Genomic DNA, 15,702 nt, shown 5'->3' with positions numbered 1-15,702 from the left:
GCCTTTGGCTTTTAAACATTGTTTCCCATTAATAAAAGGAAGTGACATTTTGAAATGAGAAATGAATATAAGCTTTAAATAAATTGCATATGATTTACAATTTTAAATCTGGCATTTAAATAGGTTTATACAATTCAAAATATGTTCTCTCATTACATGGTTTAGGTTTGAAGTATAAGCCATTGTTCCTAATCTTGTACTTCCATGAAAATGTCTTCTTTCCATCTTAAATATTAGAACAGATTCTTAAGATATGATGTAAAGCATGTGTAGTTAATTAGCTAAGCAATAGTGGCATATTGCTTCATCAAAATGAAGGTGTATTTCATTTTGGAAACACTAAAATTATCTCCTGGAGCACTGTAGCAATGTATTTTATCATACTTAACTAAACATGCATTTGTGTCATATAGATTTTTCTTTGTAAAGATAGTTTTATCAAATATTGTTAATAAATGACATTTATGAACTGTAGATATCCAACTGTCTTAGATTGTTTATTAGAATTCTTCATAAACTGAATATATTGTTCATATTCTATGTTCTTAGGCTCATAAAATACTTATTTTCAAATATTTTCATGTTGGTAAAAGAAAAAGATTATTGAAAGGCTCATGGCACAAAAGATCATATGACTTAAAAGGTAGTCCATGATTTATGACATTGTTACCACCCATCATTGAGTAAATGAGGCTTGAAACTGACTAATGTTTCTCTTCATTTTGTTTGTTGGAAACATTTATAACTTCCTCCAGGGATTTTTCATTGCTATATTATAGAGCAGTAAGAAAAAAAAAACTCCAACTGCTATTTGTTTTTAATTACATTTGAGAAATAATACTTTTGACTTAGTATTACTGAGGTTACTTTGAAATTGTAAACATTCTTTGAAGATATTAGGTATTATATATAGCAATAAAGGGAAAAAAGAGCATCAATAATAAAATCCACTTAAAATCAGCAGCATTTCTTCAAATGATTATTAGTTAATTACTTACTATGACTGTATCAAACCATACAAAATAAGTTAGCTGCTCCCAATTTCTTCTTCTTCAGTCCAACTTAATAAAAAACATGCTGAAGACATTATAGTTTTAATTTTTATACAAAGTGGTAAATATAATTATATTAATTAGGAAAAGTTGTATTTGTTCAAAGAAAAAGAAAGTGAATGAAATACCTTTAATATATTTACTATGAATTTCAGTGATTTCTTTATACCCATGACCAATGTCTGGGATTTTGTTTCATTTTGTTTGATTTTTTTTCAAGCATTATGCTCCAAAGCAGAATTTCATGTTATTTTTTTTTCTCTAAAATTCCAAGATTGATCCTAATATGGGCATCTCGTTTTGATGTTCAGTGCACTGAGAATTCATTTTCACTAATTTATAAGTTAAATGATTTATTCTTGGGAATACTTATCAAGGACAGAAATTTTAGTTCAAGGATTAAAGGTAAGTGGAGGTAAGGAAGATTGATTCTAAATATAGCACCAACTCTTCACTATTAGGTTCAGTATTGGAAAAAGAGCCTGAAATACAGTGCAAATGATAATTCACAAAAGTTATTTGAAGTTCAGCAAGTCGTTGAGAATTCAAGGCAGTGTTTTTTTTTTTTTTTAATAGTATATTGTTTAAAAGCTTGAACTCTTCTTTCAGGTATATTTTATTTTCAGTCTAAGATTTGTTACTTGTTGATTGACAGACATTTTGAAAGTTTTTCAAAATGTTCTTATTTATTTTTCCTCATATGAAACAACAGAGCACGAATAGCACCTACATGTTTGGATGCAATACTACAGGTAACATACTCATATGCTTGGCACATATTAAGTCCTTAACAAATGTCAGCTAAATTATTCCTGCTGCTGCTGTAAGCTGTTAAAAAGCATGTTTCCCATTCAAGGGTACTGTTGGAGTATGTTAAAGCTCAGAATAGATTTAACAGACTTAACTTGAAGTTGCACTTACTTACATCTGGAATAGCAGAAAGCAAGAGGGATATTCTGGTTCAGCTTATTCTTGTGCCTTCAGAAAGCCTTGGTGTCCTTAATGATTTCAGGTCCAGCAGCACTAGGAGGTATTGTCACAGCAAATCCCAAACTGAGCAGATAAAAATATTAGGAACCATGTGGCCATCGAGGAGAACAGCTCAGTGGTACTTGTAAGTCATTTCCTAAGAAATATGCATACTAGTTAGGGAACAATGATTGGCAATCTTGCAACATGAGTAGGAGGTAACATCTGATAAACATAATTTTGTATTTATTTTAACCCTGGAACATACTAGTAAACATGAATTAAATAACAATTTAATATAAAGCTATTACTTGTTCAACCCTCTCTTTTGTCACAAATTTTACAGTCATTTCGTGTTTGTTTTTGAAACTAGGCTTCATTTTGCCTTTGATCATTCACATGAGATATTCTATAGGGGAATACTTGAATATATTCCAAGACAAAATACTCTATAGCCTTTGAGGAATGCCAGCAAAGATACCAACATTTCCATTTGGCTGCCATTCAATATGACTACGTAGATGAGCATCAGTAATTTAAGGTGATAAAATCCACAATCAGCTTCCCTCCTCAGTAAACCATTAGAAAGTAGTGAACACCTAGCATGCTATTTTAAAAAATTGACTCCTCTCTTTCAACATTTTCTACAGGAGAAATATGTGAAAATTATATTATTCAAAACCAGCTCACAATTGGTAGCTGACTATATTTTATCACTAATATACAGCAAAAGACAGTTCTTAAAAGTCAGGATCGTACTTAGCCAATCTGACTAAAAAAGTGTTGACTCCAACCCCAACAAATTAGAATAATAGATTAATGCATAGCTAAATTTAAATCAAAGAAAGAAAAATGCAAAGTGCCAGAAATAAAAGGAATAATCGAAATTCAAAGGATAGACAGAGAATGAATCTGAGGCATCATAGTGATAAACTTGCTGGGTGGGTCTGGGGCTTCAAGATTGCATCTAGAATGAGTTCAGGCTACAAGTTCTAGCACAAGCTTGGGGAGGTAGTGAGAAAATTGTTCATTTAAAGACTAGTGAGAAAAATTAAAGGAATTTCAATCCACTTTTACACACATGTATAGGATACATACTATCCCATAAATATGACACAGAAAGTCAAAAGTCAAAAACTAGTTGGAACTAATGAAAGACATGAGGCCCAGGGCATGGTATCTACCTCAGAGGGACAATTACATAGCAAAAGACTTGATGAGAAGCAAATGCCACTGCAAATAAACTTATACCAACATTTTATAAACCACTACCACCACTACAACACAAAACTCAGCTTGGTAAAGAGACTTTCAGAGAAGCATGTTTAAAATTACCAAAGAGAAAATGGAATGTAATGGAAAGGAAAGTAAAAGATAAGCATGACAAAAAACCAGGGGCATTTATTAAAATATTCTATAAATAAAAAATAGAGTATTGTTTAAAATAAGAAAATTACACTTAGAAGTCAAAAATGTACAATGAAATGATAAAAATAAATAGAGCAACTAAAAAGAGAATTGGAAATTTTAAATATAAACCTGAGACAATGACCTAGAAAGAAATGAGAAGAAATAAAGATATGCAGAATATAAACAGTAATTTGAAAGTGGTATGTATGAGAGGAAGGTCCTAAATATTAATAGGCAGTTATGAGGAGAAAGTAGAGAAAATGTATTGGTAAAGAAAATTTGGAGTGATGAAGTTGGAGGACTCTTTTCTTTTCAGAATTAGAGAAAGACATGAATTTGAAAACTAAAGACGCCCATCAAGACATGACCAGAATTAAAAATGTCAAAAAAAATTACACTTCCTAATACACAATGGTAAATGTAAGGGACAGCAAAAACTTTAAAAAATCAAACAAAACATGAATTTTCTCTTAAAGAAAACAAATGATTAGAATTTTAGGTAGACTCCTCATTAGGAAAAATAAATGGCATGAGATAGTTGATAACTTTAAAGCACTGAGATAAAAGAGAAGACAGTTTCAAAAGAACTATTCACAGACCATCCCTAGAGAATTACTCAAGGTTATACTTGAGGAAGAAGTTAATTGAGTTAAAAAAAAGCAGTTTAAAGTAGAAATAATAATTAACAAAGAAATTCTTAAAATATGTGTGTTTTTAAATAAAAAGTAACAGAATTTTATAATAATGACCAGTAGAATGTTAGAAATAATGAAACTTAAATTACAGGGAAATGGGATGGGGAAAGATTTAAAGTAAATAAGCTCTTTGTATTATTCCAAAAAAAAAAAAAAATAGAGTAAAGAGATTTCTTAAAAATTTAAGCATGTATGTCATAATTAAAGGAAAACACTAAATGAATAAAAATAACATTCAAAATTTTTAACTTTATATAGAAAAGAATAAAAAAAATCAAAATTAAATTAATCCAATGAAAAAAACAGAGAAAGAATTCTGGGGACCAAATAATTTAGTAATTACTGTACATTAAAAATTTTTATAACCACTCTAGAATGCACTGAGAATACTTACCAAAGTTTAAAATGTGCATAATAATAACTCAAAATATACATTTCTCTACATGAATATAACACTAGCACACATAAAGAAAGGTATTTATTTCTGCATTGTTTATTATAGAGAGAAACTAGAAACAGCATAAATATCCATCGGGACAAAAATGGATAATAATGATGAATTCTAATGTTAAAATATAATATAGCAATTTAAATGAATAGATTTTATCTGTGATTATATACCTAGATAGGTATAAAAATATAATGTTGAGTTAGCCATACTTTATTTTACCTATTATATTACCATAAAAATTGCCACAAAGTATTCATGCAAGATAAATTTATTATGTTAGAGTGTTTTTTTAAATTTTTTGGTGGTGCTGGATATTGAACCCAGGACCTTGCACATGTGAGGCACTCTACCACTCTATAGCTCCAGCTGTATACTAGAGTTCTTTAATAAAAGAATCTGACATAGGTCTCATTGGGCTAAGATTAAAGTGGTCTTAAAAGTATATTATTTTCTGTAGGCTTTAGGAGAGAATCTTTTCATTGTTATTCAGCCAATGGAAAAATTCAGTTTCAAGTGTTTTTAGGACTGAAGTGTCCATTTCCCTGATGCCTGTCAGCCTGGAAGCTGCCCTTAGGGCCTAGGGACATTTCTCTGGTCTTTGCACATAGCTTCCATATTTCAGAACTAGCAATAAAGTGCCAAATTCTCCTCACATTACTCACTCTCTGCCTTCTGTCACTGAATCATTTTGATTGGAGCCAGGACATCCTACAAGTTTAAAGACTCACATAATTAGATTATACCTACTTGAATGATCTAAAATAATCTACCTGTCTCAAAGCACTTAATCTTAGTCACAATTGCAAAATCATCACTGCTCTATATGGTAGCATATCCAGTGGTTCCAAAGAACAGTGCCTAGACATTGGGGGTCATTATTCTGTCCACCCTAGTCTAAGCTTTGAGTCACAAAAATGGATGCCCATCCTAAATACAATTATCCTATCCCAAGGCATTCCAAGTTTCAGTCCATTTTGTCATCAAATTAAAATCTCAATAAAATTTCAACCCAAAGTTCAACATCCCATGTTAGTCATATAAATTACGCATGGATGAGTTCTCGTATAATTCATCCTCTGGCATATTTCCTTTCCATTTCCTGTCCTACCAATGGATCCAACTCTGAAATGGATCCATTGGTAGGACAGATAGAAGACAAAATGGCAGAATAGACATATGATAAAATTTAAATACACCTCAGTAAAAAGAAAAAGAAAAAGAGAGAAAATCGAAATAAATATGTGCCCCATATTCTCAAACAAGTTGAATCAAGTCTCACAAATTCTACTGAGATTCAAGACCTAAGTAATGCTCCACAACATGCATCTCTGTCCTCAGAATTTTTTTCTTTTTTCATAGAAGTTATCAGGTCTTTGGTGTTTGGTAATTTTATCAGCCTATTTCTTGCTGCTGGAATTTTGGGAATTCAATACCTGTCACCTATTTCGTATGTACTCTGTCCCTTTCATTCCATGCTGGCAGTATTTCGGCTGAAATAGAACTGCCAAGAACTTTGTGGGTCTCCCATGTATGTCACAAAGATTCACACCATTAAACAAGAGATGTTCCAACCGATCTCTCCTAGATAATCTAGTATGACACATTTTTGAAAAAGCTAAGAAACTGTTTAATTTATATATGATCCATAGACAGTAAAATAAAAACATAGAAAAGACCTATACAAAGCGAGATCACAATAGAGTTATATCTATGGAGAATGTTGGATGGAAATAGAAAAAGGGAGGTTATTTTTAAAAGACTTCACACTTGCTTGCCTTTTTTAAAATTTACTATTTACTCTGAGGCAAAAAAATATAAAATGTTAGCTTTTTTTGATTCTGAATTGTAAATATCCAGGTATTTAACAATTAAATATATTAAAATATTTTTGACAATTCTTCAGGGAGTTGTTTTGATAAATGAATTTTAGGTCAGCAGCCCTACAAACATTCTTAACTAAACATTCATCAGATTAACAGTGGGCTTTCTGGAGTAAGCCAAGGCTCCTAAAGATGCCATTTTGCAGAGACAGATGGGCAGATAGGTGCTGCCCAAACACTTAGCATATGTTTCTTGGTGGAGATCAGAAATTGCTTTCTGGGTGTCATTTTTACATGACTTTAGTTACAGGAGTAGACAATGATTATTAATCTCCAAAAGTTCCACCATTTGTCCCATAAGAATTTGTATAACTGCACAAACACTCTGCTAAATTTTTACAAATCCAAATACACTAACCCTTGTTATTGCAGTTAATTAGATTTAATTAGTGCTACTTTTATGAGATACATGATTTTAATTTTTAAACTCTAGTTCATAAACACTGATTTAAAAATAATAATGAGGATGTCACATATATAAACAGAATAACTATTTCCATTCCTGAAAAAAAAAACTGGCTTAAAGAAACTGCAAATGTGGCTCATATTCTCATCATGATGCACACTTCCTGCTATTGTTGATCACTAAGGAATATGCTACCATTGTCTCCATGACTTACGATTGAAAGAGAAGCACCAAAAGTGGACCAACAGCAGCTTTCAATTAAGGCAACACACCTCTCATTGATCCAAATCAAGAGGCACTGGGAAAAGGCATTTCAGGGAGCAGCATAATGGAGTTCTCCTTAAGCCATAATTCTGCATAGTGTTTTTCCATTTTCTCTTTTGCTATTTTCCCATTAGTGTTGATTATGAAACAGGTTAGTTTTACCTATTAAAGGGAAGAGGAATTATAGACTTCAGATAGTTTTAGAAAACGTTTTTCATTCTATTATACAGTAAGATATTCAATGTATATAAACATGTGTCATTTGATATGAAAATTACATGGTGTGTGTTGTTAAACCAGCATTATCCATTTCCTCAACAGACGAAATTCCTTAATACTTCTTCAAGTTCACAAAAATTCTGAAGAGGAAATCATGAATGGTAATCCAGCAAACTCTTACGCAAAAATAACATTGTACTATTTTAATTGCCTAATTCCGTCAACATTCAGGTTTTTTAAACAGTTCCAAAAGTTAAAAAAGAGGGCAGAAATCCAAAAAATGAAAAGATGAGTCCAGGTAAAATTACATAGAAACTGGTATGCATAATGTGGCAAGTTTTAGTCTAATAATTTCTGGCTTTGTCCACCCAGACAATATATATTAGAATAAATTTTAAAATAAGTGAGTTTTTAATAATTATTGTTGTTCCACTATTTTATATTTGAAACTTTGATTTTTTGGTTAAATCAACCATTATTTGAAAGCATTTTTAAGAAATTTTAAGTAATTGACTTTTTAAATAAGTATGTTGTTTCTAGTTTTATTATATAATATTCAAATACATAATTTTGTGGATTTGAAAATTCTTAATTTGTGATTTTCATGTTTCCTAATTTCAGGACACTAAAAACAATATAACAAAAGCTCATTTTTACTATCTAAAGATACTGCAGGACACGTGTGGAAAGTTCTACACTATAACTTTATAAAATAATAAAGCTAAAAAAATGATAAAATTTATTTATTTTTTTAAAATTTACTTATTTATTCTAATTTGTTATATAGGACAGCAGAATGTATTTCAATTCATCATACACATATAGAACACAATTTTTCATGTCTGGTTGTACAGAAAGTAGAGTCACCCCATTCGTGTTTTCATACATTTACTTAGGGTAATGATGTCCATCTCATTCTACCATTTCTCCTACGCCCCTCCTCTCTCCCTTTTCCTCCCTCCCCCTCCTTCCCTTTGCCCTATCTAAAGTTTCCTCCCATGCTCCCCTCCACCCCATCCTCATTATGGATCAGCATCCTCCTATGAGAGAACACATTTGTTGTTTGAGGATTGGCTTACTTCAATTAGCATAATATTCTCCAACTCCATCCATTTACCTTCAAATGCCATGATTTTATTCTCTTTTAATGCTGAGTAACAGTCTACTGTGTATGTATACCACAGTTTCTTTAACTATTAATCTACTGAAGGGCATCAAAGTTGGTTCCACAATTAAGCTATTATGAATTGTGCTGCTATAAACATTGATATGGCTGCATCACTATAGTATGCTATTTTTAAGTCCTTTTGGTATAAATAAAGAAGTGGGACAGTGGGTCAAAGGTGTTTCCATTCCCAGTTTTCCAAGGAATCTCCATACTGCTTTTCAGATTGGTTGCACCAATTTGAAGTCCCACCAGTAATGTATGAGTGTGGTTTTATTCCCCCATCCTCACCAACACTTATTGTTGTTTGTATTCTTAATAGCTTCCATTCTGACTGGAGTGAGATGAAATCTTAGATTTTGATTTCCATTCCTCTGATTGCTAGAGATGTTGAGTTTTTTTATATGTATGTTGATTGATTGTATATCATCTTCTGAGAAATGTCTGTGTAGTTCCTTGATCCATTTATTGATTGGGTTATTTGATTTTTGGTGTTAAAATTTTTGAGTTCTTTATATATCCTATAGATTAGTGCTCTATCTAATGTGTGTGTGGTAAAAATTTGCTCCCATTCTGTAGGCCCTCTATTCAACTCACTGATTATTTCTTTTGCTGAGAAGAAGTTTTTTAATTTGAATCCATCTCATTTATTGTAATAGTGCATATCTTATAATGGGCTTCTCTCTTATAGAATTTAATATTTACATCTTCAGTTATTACTAAAACAATTTTAATTATAACTATAAAATTATAAAATTGTTAACATTTCTTTATCATGAGTCTTTGGTAGCTGGGGTATAGGAAAAATAATGGGCTTGTTTAATTACAATTATTATCATCTTATCTGATAATATTTATACTATATAATTAATTAGGATTATATAATTAATTAAGATTACATTGAATTTGATTTTTATTATAAACTTAGCAAAACAATTTTTTAAAAGTCCTCAATTTAACTAAGGTTACATATAAATCAAAGATCATAATTTCTTGACAAGATGCTAATTGTCCCTTGTTCTAGCAGACTAATCAGTTTTTTTCATTAGTGAAATAATCATTTACTACTCTGTCATGATTGCAACACTATGATTTGGTTTTTAGGCAATTTACACTTTCAAAAACTTTTAACATGTAATGATTATAACAGTAAGAAACAATGATATTATGTATAATATTATTACTAATAATATATTTATCAGAATAGGTCATGGTAACAACTCCAAATAACAATGACTTATAGCAAGAATATATGTTTTTTTTTTTTCCATGTTACATCCATCAGGTTTGGCTACTAGTCTTCTACAATTTTTATACATTTCTGAGTACAATAGTAAGGAGACAGCCTTATCTAGGAGATGCTACCTCTAGGTTTAGGAAAGAAAGCATTAACTAAGAATAGTGCTGTCATGAAGATTCCAATAGTCATTTTCTGTAGAACATTTGAATGCAATTTTATGGGGCACGTGCCATGAAGCAGAATTGTTGATTTGTAGGATAGATATGTGTTCAGTTTACAGACACTGCCAAGTAATATTCTAAAGTGGCAGTAATATTTCACACTCCACTCACACTGCATCAGTTTCTGAATTGTTACCTATATTTGGTATTTTTCATCCTAACCATTCTTGTAGTAGTGTAATATCACAACCTGCTTTTAATTTGCATTTCCCTAAAGACTGCTAATATAGGGTAATGTTTGATATATTTATTGGCCTTTCTCATACCATCATTTGTGAAATATCTATTTAAATATTTTGTACATTTTTAAAATTGTGTTGATTGTCTTTTATCTGTCAATTCATAGAAATTTCAATACTTATTTAATAAATGTTTTTACTATAACTAGATTACAAAGGTGATTCACAATATTTCTTTCCGTGCCTTTAGTTGTTCCAACTTTTACATTTATACTCGTAGTATAATTGGGATTGATTTTTGTGTATGGTACAAAAAATAGTTTTGACTCAACTGGTTTGAAAGAAGAATTTGGAAAATTTAAAAATTAAAGCTGGAGAAGCTTTATATGTTGTAAACAGACTTTAATGAGTGATTCTGGTGGGAACTCGGAAGACCAGAATGAAGAGAGTAAAGACTATGCTAATGAGGTTTCAGAGGGAAAAGTGGACTCTATCAGGAATTGATCAAGGGGACACTCATGTTATATTCTGTAAACAACTTGTGTACATTTTGCCCATGTCTTGAGACTTTGTGTCAGGCTGAACTTAAAGTTGATGGCTATTCTGGCAGAGAAATTTCAAAGCAGTATAGCATTCAGTTATTGGAATGGATATTGCTCGCAACTTTTACACAGCTTTTCTATGAGAAATGGGAACAGAAAACAGAGATAAAGAATTTCAAAAACTGGCAATTTGTCCAGAAAAGTGTATGTAAGGATGTGTTCAAGGAAGTTATAATTGTTGAAGAAATTACACACTCTAAAGAAATGCTGAGAACTTTGCACAGACACAATAGGAAAGATGCTTCCTGGACATCTCAGGAATTGTGAAGATCACACCCATTACCACTCAAGAATACATAAAATTGCTTTCTGAGGAGATCATATGGGCACCCTCAGTCACCCACACATTCGGAGGCCACTGCAGTCATGGTCCCAGGAGGCTTAGGCATTGTGTGAACTGGCAGCAGAATCTTGGCATCATCCACATAGTGCTGGTTCTGAAAGAATTCAGGAAGGTAAAGTTAAGGGGTCATGGAGGCTTCAACAAATATTTAAAAGGAAAGTCTGGGAAGGCGGATAAATCTAGCTTGGTTGGAATCCCTGCAGACAACCCTTGATTGGGTAATGCATGAAGATGTGAAGGTGAAGCCAAAGCTATGATAGAGACCCGAGGAATTAAAAGGTGATAGTAATCTAGACTGTCCTCCAAGTAAAGTTTCTGGCTGCAGAGACAGGTAAGCTAAAAGAAAGTCCATGTGTACTGCAACCAGCAAGGTCAAAGGGGCAGGGCTGCCCAGGTTGTCTGGAGAGAACATTCCCCTCATGTGCCCTAAATTCTATATGCAGAGTTACAGGAACTGTTTGTTCACCTTGGTGCCAGTCTTTCTTCAGCCTCCCTTTTCTTCCCAAGTCCCTATTTCTCCCTTTTAGAATGGAAATGTTTACTCAATGACATTGTATACTGTATACTTGTAATTTGCCTTTGATTTTTATAGAGGCTTATGCTGAGTATTGGCCTTGAGTCTCAGAGGAGACTTTGAACTTGGATTTTGAGGCCATGCTGAAACTATTAAGACTATGAGACTCTTGGAGATGGACTAACTGCACTTTGCATTGTGAGACGCACATAAGCTTTTGAGGGTTAGGGGTGGAATGTTATGGTTTTGATATGAGGTGTCACCTAAAATCTTCTGTGTTTCTGTAGGAATATTCAAGGTGAAATGAATGATTTCTGATATCTGTAACCTAATCAATCCATCCTAGTTAGAATGGATGAAGTGGTAACCTGAGGTAGATGGGGCATGGCAGAGAAGGTGGGTCACTAGGGGAGCGCTCTCTGGAAGGGTGAATGTCCAGCAGGTATATTAAAAGGTGATTTATATAACTAAATTACAGAAAAATGTAAATAAAACCACAATAAGATATCTTATATCTGTTATGATAGCTATTATAAACAAATAGGAATAGAAATTAAGGTTGACAATTTACACATTGTTGGTAGAAATCAGTGGTACTGTAATCTTGTGGAAAATAGAATGGATGTTCCAACAAAAATCTAAATTTTACCTGCCATATTTACCAACAATGCTAGTTTTGAGTATTTGTCAAAAAATTGAAGTCAATTTCTTAAAAATGTATTTGCAGTTCTGCATACACTGCAATATTTTCCACAATTGCAAAAATATGTGTTGGGGGCTACCCTGAAAAGGAGCTATTTAAGTCCTGCGTAAAGAGATACTGTAAGTGCAAGTAGACTTTAAATCTGCTCAGATAAGAAAGGCCTCCAGATCAAATAGATGGTGATAAATATGGAAGCAACATAAATGTGCATTGGGATGGCTGGAGATACAGTTCAGTGGTAGACTGCTTTCCTCACATGCACAAAGCCCACAGAAACAAAACTTGATAAATGTCCATTCAGTGATGAGGAAGATAAATAGATGGGAAAAAAATGTGGTGTGCACATACACTATAACATTTTCAATCATCAAAAAAGAAATATTACTATCTATGTGACAACATGGATCAACCAAAGGTCATTCATTACATTAAGTGAAATAAGCCAGTGTCCAAAAGACTCCACTTACATGAGGTATCTACATTGGTCAAACTCATAGAAACAGAAAATAGAATGGTACTTGATAGAGGCTTGAGGGACAAGAAAGTTGAGTGGTGCTTTTTTGGTGAGTACAAAATTTCTTTACATAAGATGAGAAAGTCCTAGAGATTTGCTGTACAAATCATTACACTTAGCAATACTTTACACTTAAAAGTTTGTTGAGGGGAAATTTCACGTGATGTATTGTGATGGTTAATTTTAGATTGTGTTTAAGGGACACCTAGCAAGCTAGTAAAACATAATATCTGAGTGTTCTCATGAGGGTTTTTCTGGAGGAGAATTAGCATGTTAGTCAGTGGGTTGAGTGAGGAAGTTCCATCATCAATGTAGATAGGCATCCTTCAATTAGCGAGGGGCCTGAATGAAACACAGCAGATGAACAATGAATTCTCCCTATCTCCTGTCCCCTACAACGAGGACACCATTCTTCTCCTGCCCTTGAATCTGAGAACTCCAATTCTCTAGACTTTGGAGTCTCAGACTTATGCCAGTCATCTTCAACCCAGGCATTGGTTCTGTCCTTTGGCCTTAGGCTGAAGAGTTACATTATCTGCTCTACTGTTTTTGAGGCTTTCGGACTTGTGTTGAGTTGGCCAGTCTTCAGGCAGTTTATCTTGGCACATGAACAAATTTTCCATATCAATCCCCTCTCATATACACATGTTTATATCTATTTCTTATAAATACACATTCTTCTACTTATAATGGGGTTATATCCCAATAAACACATTGTAAATTGGAATTATAGTAAATAAAATTCTATTAATACACCTATTTGAGAAAATATCATAATTTAGCCTAACCTACTGAGATATGCTCAGAATACTTATATTAACCTAGAATTGAGCAAAATCATCTACCTCAAAGCCCCACTTTATAATAAAGAATTAAATGTGTCATATAATATATTAAATGGTTACATGTGTACAATTTTGCACTACTGTAAAGCGGAAAAATCATAAGTTGAGTTATTATAAGTCAGGTGTGTATGTAAATTCTATTCATTCTGACTCCCTGGAGAACTCAATTAATTAATACATTTTTGTAAACTACAATAAAAAAATTAAAAACATAAATTTATTTTTTTCATAGCACTGGAGGTTGGAAGTCTGCAATGGGTTTGTCTGGGCTAAGATCAATACATTAGCAGGGCTGTGGTCCTTCTAGAAGCTCCTGGAGAGCTATTCCTTTACCTTATCTGATTTTTGGAGGCCACCTGCATCACTTGGCTTATGGCCACATCCTCCATCTTTGAAGTTAGCAGCATAGCATCTTCAGATATCTCCCAAATGCTGAGAGTTTTGCTTCCCTATTAAAAGAACTCCTGTGACTACAGTGAATCTATTTGGCCCTTAACTTCCTATCATAAAATCAAAAACAAACAAACAAACAAAAACTAAGGGTTGGGGTTGTGGCTCAGTGGTGGAGCACTTGCCTCACATGTATGGGGCACTGGGTTTGATCCTCACCACCACATAAAAATAAATAAACAAAATCAAGGTATTGTATCCATCTACAAATAAAGAAAAATCCAAAAAAACAAATGCCAAATGATTTCTCTGATTTAAGGATGCTGATTCAAAATATGCTGCAGGGATGGGGGGAGGATTAAATGAACTCTAGATAGGGCAAATGGGAGGAAGGGAAAGGGAGCGGGCATAAGGATAGAAAAGATGGTGAAATGTGATGATCATCATTACCCTAAGTACATGTATGAAGACACAAAGTATGTAACTCTACTTTGTGTACAATCAGAGATATGAAAAATTTTGCTCTGTAAGTGTAATATGAATTGTAATGCCTCATGTTGTCATATATAACAAATTAAAATTTTCAAAAAAATTAAAAAGAAAAAAAGAAAAATAATGAATACTGTTTTAGAAAGTAGACTTAACATAAATAAAAATTTTAAAGTTAAAAAAATAATATTGTTTTTATCATTGGAATTAAATTTTACAATTTTAACAACATATATTTCAAATTAGCTTAAGATAGGTCTTTTTTACCCCAAACTTATAAGAAAGCTCACCATTTTCTCTAGTGCCTATGTAATTTCATATTTAACAATTATATTTCAAACTATTTGAAATCGTACTGATAGGCTATGTTAGGTTTTTTCAGTATGATTGTTTAGTTACTCAATTTAATTGTTAAAAATTCTATTTGTTGCATTCTAATTTGAGAAGTCAAATTTATAATTTATTCTAGCTCCATGTTTATTTTAATATATTTCCTGATTTTCCATTTTTCTTCTTAAGCTTTGTAATATAATATGTGTTATTAGCTAATCAGGCTGTATTCCCTTTGTAGTTCTCAATCTCTCTTTCCAGGATCTGTTATTTCCTGTGTTTGTATAAATCCAATAGCCCTCTCTATGTAATATACTTGTGCAAGCATTAAGAAAAGAAGAAGAAAAGATGTTGGCAAAGTAACTTGCGATAAATCTAATGGTACATATTTTGTCTCACAACATAGAAGACAATGTGCATGTTTTTTTAAAAAAAGGGAGAATTAAATAATTTTCTGTTCACATCACTTCCTAGAAGCTTGAGTTCAGCCTCAGAACTTACAAATACAGATGCTCAGACCTAAGCCTATTCCATCAGATTCTTCTGGATTACATGTAATATATGTACTTTTTTAATAAAGCTTCTGAGTTAGTAGTGATGAATACCATTTTTTTCATATGACATGTTTCATAACCATTAAAATGTAATGACTAGGCAAAATACTGACAGTATGATGTTAAGTACAAAATAAAAAAGAAATTTATATATTATTTGTGATATTAGTCTGACAATAAACTATACACATATTTAATATTAATAAAAATATTAGCTAAAGATAAAAAAATCCCTAATTTAATCATACTTATATAGTCTCTTTTTCC

This window comes from Callospermophilus lateralis, chromosome 7, assembly GCF_048772815.1.
Source record: "Callospermophilus lateralis isolate mCalLat2 chromosome 7, mCalLat2.hap1, whole genome shotgun sequence".
NCBI lineage: Eukaryota > Metazoa > Chordata > Mammalia > Rodentia > Sciuridae > Callospermophilus > Callospermophilus lateralis.
Note: the sequence above shows the minus strand (reverse complement) of the source record.